Raw genomic sequence first — 10,269 nt, 5'->3', positions numbered from 1 at the left:
TAACCAGGTACTTTCACTACAAGAATTCAGTAAACTAGCTAAGGACTGGCGAAAGAGTTTCTCTAACCAAATTTATTAGCTACAAATATAGCGACATAATACATAAATTTATTTTTGTAGCTAAATTTGTTGCTAACTGTAGCAATCTGTAGCTAAATAGCTATAGAAAATTTTTATAGGTGGTCTGTAGCTGAATAGCTACGTCTTGGTTAGAGATTGATTAGCTACATATATTTCTATCCTCACAATGCTACATATAGTAAAAAAAATCAAATTAATATAAATTATAATATTTCGTATATATATATATATATATATATAATGTATGTATTAATAAGATGATTATCGATTAATTTTACAATGCAAATTGAATTTTATGTTTTAAGATAAACTTTTGATGCACATATATTAACAGCAGTAGTTCAGTAAAATTAATGGCTAGACACATATGCTGGTTTAAGTTTAGTCACTTATAGTAATTGTCAAGGATCTTTTGTTAGGTTTATATTGAACATTATAGCTCTACTTATATAGTTTATGTTAATTGTGACATTTCATCGGTATGTATAACAAGGTCAAGAATGTTTAATTTTTTTCAAGTTAAGTTTTTAAAATGGTATGGAAGTTTTATTATTTGAGGATACATATATGACCAATTTCTTCTCTGATTTTTCTATTCCAATTTTAACTTTAACCCTAAACCTCAAATCCTAAACCTCAAACCCTAAACCCTATAATATACTCTCATATGTTAAAAGAGTTAAAACAAGCTAATTTTTTATTAGAAATAAAAAGAAGTTTTACTTTAAAAAAAAAACTCATGCCTTATACACTTTTATCCTTTTATCAATTTATTATGTTGATATGTTTTTATTTTCTTTGAATAATTATGTGAAGTTCAATCAATTACCATATGTACGCAAACTTATTTATATATATATTGATATATTGGAGTTTAATAAATTTTATTATAAAGTTTGAATTTGAAAATGTTATAACATCGCTGCATATTGAATTTTCCTAACAATATATAGATAAGTCTAGAAAAAACATCGAAATTAATAAAAATCTGTCAAGGTCCCTAAATCACGAGTGCTTGGCGGTGGAGAGAAAAATTTCACGCCAAATTTTCGTAATGGCGCCCAAAATTTTCTCCAAAATGTTCAATTACTGCCATAAAATAATTTCCCAAATTTCTCCGCCAAAATATTTCTACACTTTCCTTTTAACTCTTCTTCTCCGTGGAAACAAACACTCTCATCGCCGACAAAGACCAACCTTATCCCACTTCTCATTCACGACAAATTACCAGAGCTTCTCTTAATGGAACTTCTCTTTTCCAAAACTCTGTTGCAATATATTGTTCTTCACTAGTGCGATTTTGATTGGTTTATGGGGGTAGGTTAGAGTTTATGTTTTCAAATCGATTTGGAGTTTATTTCTTATATCAATCTCTGCGTCTTCAGTCAAATTAGGGTTCATATTCTCAAGTTAATCTGGGTTCATTTCTTCTATCAATTTATGTGTCTTCAGTCAGCTTATGGTTTATATTTCAAAATCGAGCTGGGACTAAGTCTCTGCGTTTTCATATCTTCTTTAAGTCTTTTCTTAAACTATGTGATTCATTGATTTAGGGCTCTAGTATGCATCCACCAAGAAAAGGCAATTTCCCTACAAAAGCTACTATTGGACAAGGCGCAACAACTTTCGTGAAGAACACATCTCAGGCAGGTATACATCAACACATTTCTGTTCTAAATCTAATGCCAAGGTCAAATAAGATATCGTACAAGAATCTTGTCCTTATTGTCTTATTATGTACTTTTAAGATTCAGTATTTCTTTGCGACTCTTATACTATTTGCCTTGTGTTTATAGATCATGTAGATGGGTGAGGAGCCAGCAATACTGACTTAGAGGGGAAGATCCACATGAATACTGTTGAATAAAGTTGAGTCTATTGTTATTGTTAAGATTCTGTATTTCCCTTGTGACTCTTTTTGTGTTATTGCTTATTGGTAAATGTTTGATTACCTCTTTCTTTTGTTATGGCTATGTGGCAGTGTTATGCTTTATTGTAAGTTTAGTAATTGTGTTTCTTGTTTTCTGGTTTCTTAGGCAGTCAAGCCACACAAAAGATGTTTGTTTGGACGTGGAACAACACAAATGGAGAACAATTATCACATTGATCCACCAGGCCGTCGTTCTTACTCGTCAATCTTGTTTAGAGAAGGAGTTGATTAGTTTGACTGAAACTGTCTACTTGATGAGCTAGCAGCTCACTGCTTTGTGTGAAGCTAGAGGAGTGGCAAGCACTGATGCAACTACCAATCCTTCTCCATCCTCACCTCCTAGCACCAATGAGCAGAGAATCTAGATGATGTTGATGACTTTCTACAATCAACTGAAGACATAACAACTGGAATCTTTTGTGTTTGGTTTGAACTTTTATTATGTCATTAGTTTCCACCTATTGGATTTAATATTTTGTTTTCTACTAGTAACGAATGCAATGTTTCTATTCTGTTTTGGGAATTTCAGATTTTTTTATGCTGTAATGTTTTAAAATCAATTTGGATAATACAAAACGAAAATCAACTTTCAGTTGCTAAAATTTCGTTGCTAATCCGAATCCAATATTTTAGGTACAAAATATCTGTAACTAAATCTGTGGCTACTTTTGCTACAACTTGGCTAAGACAAAATTGTAGTTAATTTCTGTGGCTATTTAGCTACGCTAAATCTTTCGCTAAAAGTGTTGCCAATGCGCAACGAAAAATTCAGTAGATACGCTGTCGCTAATAGCTACGGTTAACTCCCTCGCAAATCTGTTACGAACGAGCTACGGAATAGCGACGGATCGGAGATAGCGTCGGTGCTGACGCCACGGCTTCTATCCGTAGCCGTCTGTCGCCTGCTGCATTGTGGTTTACTGAGCATAATCAAATTTTAATTTGGTTTAATAATCAGTTAAGTGTTTGTTTAGAACATAGTAAACCAACTATAACTAACATTTAGGAGTTTAGGGATTTCAAATTTTATTTTATGGGGAGATATAAGTGTGAAATTTTTATTCATGATTTTTCAAATGTATATATAGGATGTAACCATAGTTTAAAAGACATGGATGTATCTATGTTATGTGATAATTTTCGTAGGGAAATACATTTTCGATTCCACAAAAGCAAATATACCCACACTTTCAAAAATACATTCTAGTCTATCCATTTAAAAGAAATAAATGAGTGAAAGGTTTTATAATACCAAAAAAATGGTTAATATTTAAATAAGAGCATTTTAATTTTTAAAACCTCTATTGTCATAGATAAGAGAGTATAGGAATTGACACTATTGATAGATATATGCACTTGTATGATTTCGATAGATGTGATTAATACGGATTTAACTAAAATAGATGCATGTAACGTGTTAACATCATCATTGATAGATCCAATAGTACTTCATATACATAAGACCCATGTTCCGAACTACGCTAAGCGCTAGTCGGGCGGCGTCTTCGGGCCTAGCGAGTTACTAAAAAATCAGGGATTAATCGGGGTATACGCGGGGATTAGTTTAATTATTATTTTATTTTATTTTAATATTTAAATTAAATATATAATATAAATATGTTAGAAAGTAATATTTTTTTGTATGTTATTATTTAAATTTAAATTTATTGGTTTAAAAAAAGTTAATTGTTAGCAAAAATGAATATCATATAATGGGAACATAAATTAATCAGTAATTATGTGTATATATATTAACATATGAGTACTGAAGCAAAGATTTCGTTCTTCTCCTAGCGGTTGAGACACTTGGTTTTGCGCCAAACAACTTGGGTTCGATACCTGTATGTTCTATTTATTTATTTTCGTGTTATTAGTGTTTTGGACAAAGTTCCACATCGCTTGCAAAGAAAACAGGGGCAAAATCTTACTTCTATATATAGAATATACATAGTGAACTTTAAAGTACATGGGCTTCAGATTTAGATTTCACATTAGGCCCAGTAAAATACTGTCACAGTTTAATATTTAGCCCAATTAATTGGGCTGCTTAATCGGTTAATGGACTCTTAATCAGTAAATGGGCCGATTATTTAGTTGGCGATTTTGTTAGCCGATTTGGTTAAAATCGCCTCGGGAGGTAGCCGAGTTGCGAATAGTCGGGCGTCTACGCGGCTAGGCGCCCGCGTTTTTGAACTAGGCATAAGACTTTAAGGACAAAACTTAGGTTCATCCTTTATGGTGAATCTTTAAATTCACCACCCTTTTATAACCAATTATATTGCAACCTAAATAAATAATAAAAAATATTAAATTTTATTAAGAAAATTTAAAATAGTTGAAAAAAAGAATGATTCCTAACAAAATCCTAAACCCTAAACTCTAAACCCTAAATCTAAATCTAACCCCTAAATACTAAACTTAAACCCTATACCCTAAACCCAAATAGTAAACCCTAAACCTAAACTCTATACGATAAACCCAAATCCTAAACCCTAAATCCAAACTGTAAATCCAAATCCTAGACCCTAAACCCAAACTTTAAACTCTAAACTCAAATCCAAATCATATACCCTAAACCAAACTGTAAACCCTAAACCCAAATTCAAACATTATGGATTTAGGGTTTAGGTTTAGGGTCTACGATTCAGGTTTAAGATATAAGGTTTGAGTTTAGGGTTTATGGTTTAGGGTATAGGATTTGAGTTTGTGATCTAGAGTTTGAATTTAGGATTTAGAGTTTAGAGTTTGGGTTTAGGATTTAGAGTTTAGAGTTTGGGTTTAGGGTTTAGAGTTTAGAGTTTGGGTTTAGGATTTAGGGTTTAGAGTTTGGGTTTTGAATTTAGAGTTTAGAATTTAAGATTTAGGGTTTTGACAGTGACATCTCTTTTTTTTAATTATTTTTGATTTTTTTTAAAAAAAATAGTATTTTTATTAATAATCTAGCTGGTATTTTAATTGGTTATAAGATGGGTGGTGAATTTAAGATTCACTTTAGAGGGTGAACGTAAGTTTTGTGCAGAATTTAATTAGCCGGATCTGTCAATGAGTCCAAAGATCTCTACTGCTAATTACTAGTATGTGATTAGTTTCATTTTAATATTTTTTTATAGAAATTGTAAGAAAAAAAGAATAAAAGAGAGTCATACTTCTGCGATAGAAAGATCCATGTCTTTTATCATTCCTATCTCAGCACCTGATGTATAACCAATCTGCAAAAAGAACAAACAAACAATGAAAAACCTATGAAAAACAAACAGACTATTTTAAAATCTGTAAAGAATTAGCCCGATTGCTAAGAGCATCTCCAACCCCACTACAAAAAAAAACTGCAAAATAGAGTGGAAAATGCAGTCATGAACAAATAAAAAAGACATTATTCTATATATGCAGTAATGCCTTTTTTGTTTGTTCATGACTGCATTTTTCACTCTATTTTGCAGTTTTTTTTGCAGTGGAGTTGGAGATGCTCTAAAAGCAGCGTGTTCGACCCTTGCATGCGACTTTTAAAGCTACCTTATATCTAATACTCCATCCGTTTCACAATGTAAGTAGTTTGGACTAAAAGCATTAATATTAAGAAAGTTGGTACTTTAAAAAAAATAATATTTAATTAATAAGTTCAACCAATAAAAAAAAGTTGATATTATTTGATTGGTTACACTATATCCAATAAATGTAAAAGTTATCTAGATATTTGGAAACTACTTACATTTTGAAATAAAAGAATTTTCCTTAAACTACTTACAATAAGAAACAGATGGAGTAACATAAAGTAGAAGGGATTCTCTTCTCCTTGCGCCAGCGCAACAAATAGGCCAAGGACTGCGCGACACGTGTCCCTCTCCCAAATACTCTGCGTTTCATTAATTGGTTGCTACAATATAATTGGGCTTTGTATGGTTTGTGAGCTTCATTTGTTGCTCAATGAAACCGGTCCGATAGCTAAAACTTAAGCCCACGTCAATCACAAACTTATTCTTCCAGAGAGGGACTTAAATCTTGTTTGGACTAAATGGACCAAAACCTAATCTACCGCATCCAAAAAAATCTAGATGGACCAAGGAGTGTAAAATGACCATTTTACCTCTAATGATAGTTCAGTGTTGACCATTAGATCAGATCCTCTCTCTTATAACCTGAGCCATCCGATCTTTCCTTTTTTTTTCTTCTGTAACAATCCGATCTTCCCTTCAAAATCTCTTCTTTCGTACATTTCTTTCTCTTTCTATCGACTGGATCCCACCAAAAATTTAACCCACCTTCTTCTTCTTCATTTTCCTACAGCCACACTCAACTAACACAAAAATTTACTCCCTTCACCAACCAAAGCTCTCTTTATCAACTCTTCATCCAAAAACTTGTAACTCTGTTTCTTAAGGTTTTTCTACAGCTTACGACACCTTAAAACAGCACATGTGCGTCGTTTTTGGTTCTGAAATCACTAGGTAAGTGTATACTCTCTTCCTCTCTTTCTCTCTCACTCCTCTCTGTCTCTCATATTTTTTTTATTGTTTTTTATTTCAGTTTAGTCACATAATATGTATGTTAATGTTATGAGTCATGTTTTAAGGTTTTAAATAATGTTGTTAAAGTATGAAGCACAATATTGTAGAAAAACTCGTGTTTGTTTATAGTACAACTGATACAATTAAAAAAAAAGTGAAAGTAGTAATACTTGTAGAACTAGTATTACTGATATTGCTCATACGAAACGTACAACTAGTACACCTGATAAAACTCTAAATAACATTGAATAAGGATATGGGTAGAGCTTTGTATAACTTATAGTAGTCATGTGCCAAGTGAACGTAGTATAACTGGTTTTACTAGTATAACTTATAACTACTGTTACACGTAAACCAGTCAAATTGGTAATACTATTATAACCAGAATTTTAGCGGCAGCAGAACTCGTATAATTAGTATAACTATTTAGCGGTAGTGTTGGTTTTTACTCCATTTCAGGAACTATGGATAATAGTGGAGCTGTGGTGATACATTTTGATCATGGTGGAGACCGGCATATTTCTACATTAGTGATGAAAGGAAGATATGAGGAGATTACTTATTCTCACTTGGTTGATAGAATATGCAAGAAAATGAATATCAATGTAGCTGCGACGAAGCTTCAACTGAGTTACTTTCCTCTGGTTGTGGAGAATAAGAGACCTTGTTATATTTTGGATGATGAAAATGTTTTAGGATATTTAATGGAGGTAGACAAGAAAAACCGGCGTAGTGTCTTGCATGTGGAGCTTTCAGTAATCGTCTCAGAAAATCAGAATAACGAGCAATTTTCTATGAATGAGAAAATTCTGAGTGATGCTAGAGCTAATTATGGTATGGTTGGAGTTGAGGAGTTGGCAATTGTTCCTCAAAAACAATCAGATGGGTATGAGCATGAGAAAAGCAATGGAGAGGGTGATGAAATGGATGATAGGGAGGAGTTGGCGGCTGTTACACCAGTTGAAGAAACAGTTGTCAATGTTGAGTGGGATGATGGTATTGATATGCGTTTGAATCAAGAATTTGCTACTAAGAATGAAGTGAGAGATTTAGTGGACAAAGGAGTGCATTCGAATTGTTTTGAGGTTGATATATTTAAGTCGAATCCAGTTCTTTACGTATTGAAATGTCGTGGGGTTGGATGCAGATGGTATGTACGATCCAAATACTATCATAAATTTGGTGAAGAACAAACTAGGTGTTAAGGTTTCATATTCTACGGCTTTGAGAGGGAAACACCAAGCTGTCAATGATCTGCGTGGCAACCCTGAGGAGAGTTTTGCTAGACTGCCATCTTACTTGTACATGTTAGAAAGGATGAATCATGATACCATTACACGATTAGTAGTGGATGAGACTAATCAGTTTAAGAATATGTTCTTTGCGCTCGGAGCTTGCATCGAAGGGTTTAAGGCGATGAGAAAAGTGATAATAATGGATGGAACTCACCTGAAGGGTGTGTATAAAGGAGTGCTTCTCATTGCCACTGCTCAGGATCCAGACCATCATCATTATCCCCTCGCTTTTGCGGTAGTAGATGGTGAGAAAAATGCGAGCTGGGAGTGGTTTTTGACTATATTGAAAACTTTGATACCAGATGATCCTCAGCTTGTATTTTGTACTGATAGAAACCAAAGCATCATCAAGAAAGTACACGAGGTTTACCCAATAGCGATCCATGGATATTGCAATTATCACTTGTCTAATAATGTCAGCAGAGCATGCAGCAATGTTAACAAGAAAGGGGTTGCCAAAAAGTTTAGAAAAATTGCTGGTATGTACACAGAGATAGAGTTCAGGAAATGCTACAATGATTTCAGGAGCATGTATCCTCAAGCCGCCGACTATCTAGATGACAGTGTTCATGAGACCAAATGGGCAAGATGTAAATTTCCGGGAGAAAGGTACAACATAGATACAACCAACACTGTTGAATCTATCAATGGTGTTTTAAAGGGACCAAGGAAATATGCGTTGTTGCCAATGATTGATGTGGTGGTGGGGAAGATTGTAGAATGGTTTAACAAATATCGACAATTATCTTTACGTGTACCAGAGAGGCAGATACTAGTCCCACACGTGCATGGGATATTGCATCACAATTATCCGAAGGCAAAAAAGCTCGAGGTGAGGGAGCTAAATAGATTTGAACGTCATTACAATGTGATTGGGAAAGATGGTAAAGGTTATTTTGTTGATTTGAGCAACGGAACATGCTACTGTAGGTGTTTTGATATTGGCCGGTATTCTTGTGTGCATGCACTTGCTGCCATCATGTCGCGTGGAGAAATGGCTGAACATTATTGTTCTAGGTATTACTGGATGGAGCAGTGGACTTTGGCATATTATAGGACAATATATCCAGTTCCTCATCATTCATCATGGGAAAGTTACAGAATTCCTGAGGAAATCCGATCTCAGGTTGTCTTCCCTCCGTATGTGGAGAAAAAAAAGGAAGACTACAAGTTACTAGATTCCCAATCTGCAGGAGAATATCGGAGGAAGAAAAAGAAGAGCTATCCACCATTGGTTGGTGAGAATGACGGAAGTGACAGCGATGAAAGTGGCAGCGAAGGAAGTGGCAGCGCAAGAAGTGGCGACAAGGGAGGTGACAACTAAGAAAGTGGTAACAAGGAAAATGATGAATGAGTTGTGGAACTTATTTATGTGTTGTGGAACTTATTTATGTAATATATTGTTTCCGTGTCGTAATACCGGTCGAACTAGTACAACTTATCCAAGTGATACTGGTACAAGTAGTACAACTATGTTATATATACCATGCAGGAAATACTAGTTTAACTAGTACAACTCTTTTGTTTTATAATTTGAAAGATCCCATATGGTAATTAATATGCAAAAGAAAATCAACCGGATAAAGTGATAGATGTTTAGAGTGGTTAATATTAAGTTACAATTAATTTTAACAAATTTTTTGAATATTTATTACACAATCACATATGGTCTCTTCATCTACCTTATACTTTTAGGATTTGTTAATATGTTTGTCCATGTTATTTTTGAAAACATACATAGAACGTATTTTTGCAATATTTATGCATCCATAATATTTGGGCTCATGTAAGTAAACCTAAACAAGTAGTACAACCGATGAAATTATAATTTTTATCTTGTACAACTAAGATTTGCATTTTTGGTCCAAAAGTACAACTATGTGCAATCTGGTACAACTGGTTTACTGGTACAACTACATAAAGTGGTACAACTATGTGTTATTTATGTTCAACCACGTTTAACATGTTTATAACATGTTTACGAAAGCTATTTTATTGTGTCTCATATTTTACACATGTTATTTAAGCTAATTGTTCCATCTTTCTGATAGTTGTACTAGTTGTACCATTCTTAATAACTTAGACTCACTAAAACCAGTATTATTAGTTATAGCCAATACCTGCAAATCTTCTCTATTAAACTAAACACAACTGCAAATCCAGTTTTTATAATGCAAAAACCACAAACAAGTTTCCTAACAAGGTTTACATCAGTAGAAGTTTTAAAAAGATTTAGTTTAATAAAAGCCACAAACAAGTTTTCTAACATAACAAAAGCAACAACTTCAATCACTTCTTAACAAAAGGAGACTTCTGCAAGTGTGAAGGCTTCAACACCCTCTTTGGCCTCGTCATTGCTTCTTTTCTCGCAGCTTCTGCCTCAACCTTCTCTGCAGCTGCTTCCATTACTCGAAGTGTATATTCCTCGGCATCATCTACGCATCATCTACAACAATGT

The 10,269-nt window shown here is 33.7% G+C and overlaps 1 long non-coding RNA gene across 2 annotated transcripts; it reads left to right on the top strand.

The window, feature by feature from the left end:
• The first annotated feature begins 1,142 nt into the window (after nt 1-1,142).
• On the top strand, nt 1,143-2,597 carry LOC106322614. 2 transcript variants are annotated; one of them, XR_001266477.1, is made up of 4 exons: nt 1,143-1,402; nt 1,635-1,731; nt 1,878-1,949; nt 2,118-2,597. It is a non-coding gene; the product is annotated as an uncharacterized LOC106322614 (long non-coding RNA). The 2 variants fall into 2 exon arrangements; XR_001266476.1 differs by having other exon boundaries at nt 1,151-1,731.
• Nucleotides 2,598-10,269: the final 7,672 nt, after the last annotated feature.

The sequence above is a fragment of the Brassica oleracea genome, chromosome C2 (genome assembly GCF_000695525.1).
Source record: "Brassica oleracea var. oleracea cultivar TO1000 chromosome C2, BOL, whole genome shotgun sequence".
In the NCBI taxonomy this organism is placed as follows: Eukaryota; Viridiplantae; Streptophyta; class Magnoliopsida; order Brassicales; family Brassicaceae; genus Brassica; species Brassica oleracea.
Note: the sequence above shows the minus strand (reverse complement) of the source record. Positions and strands in the feature narration are given on the sequence as shown.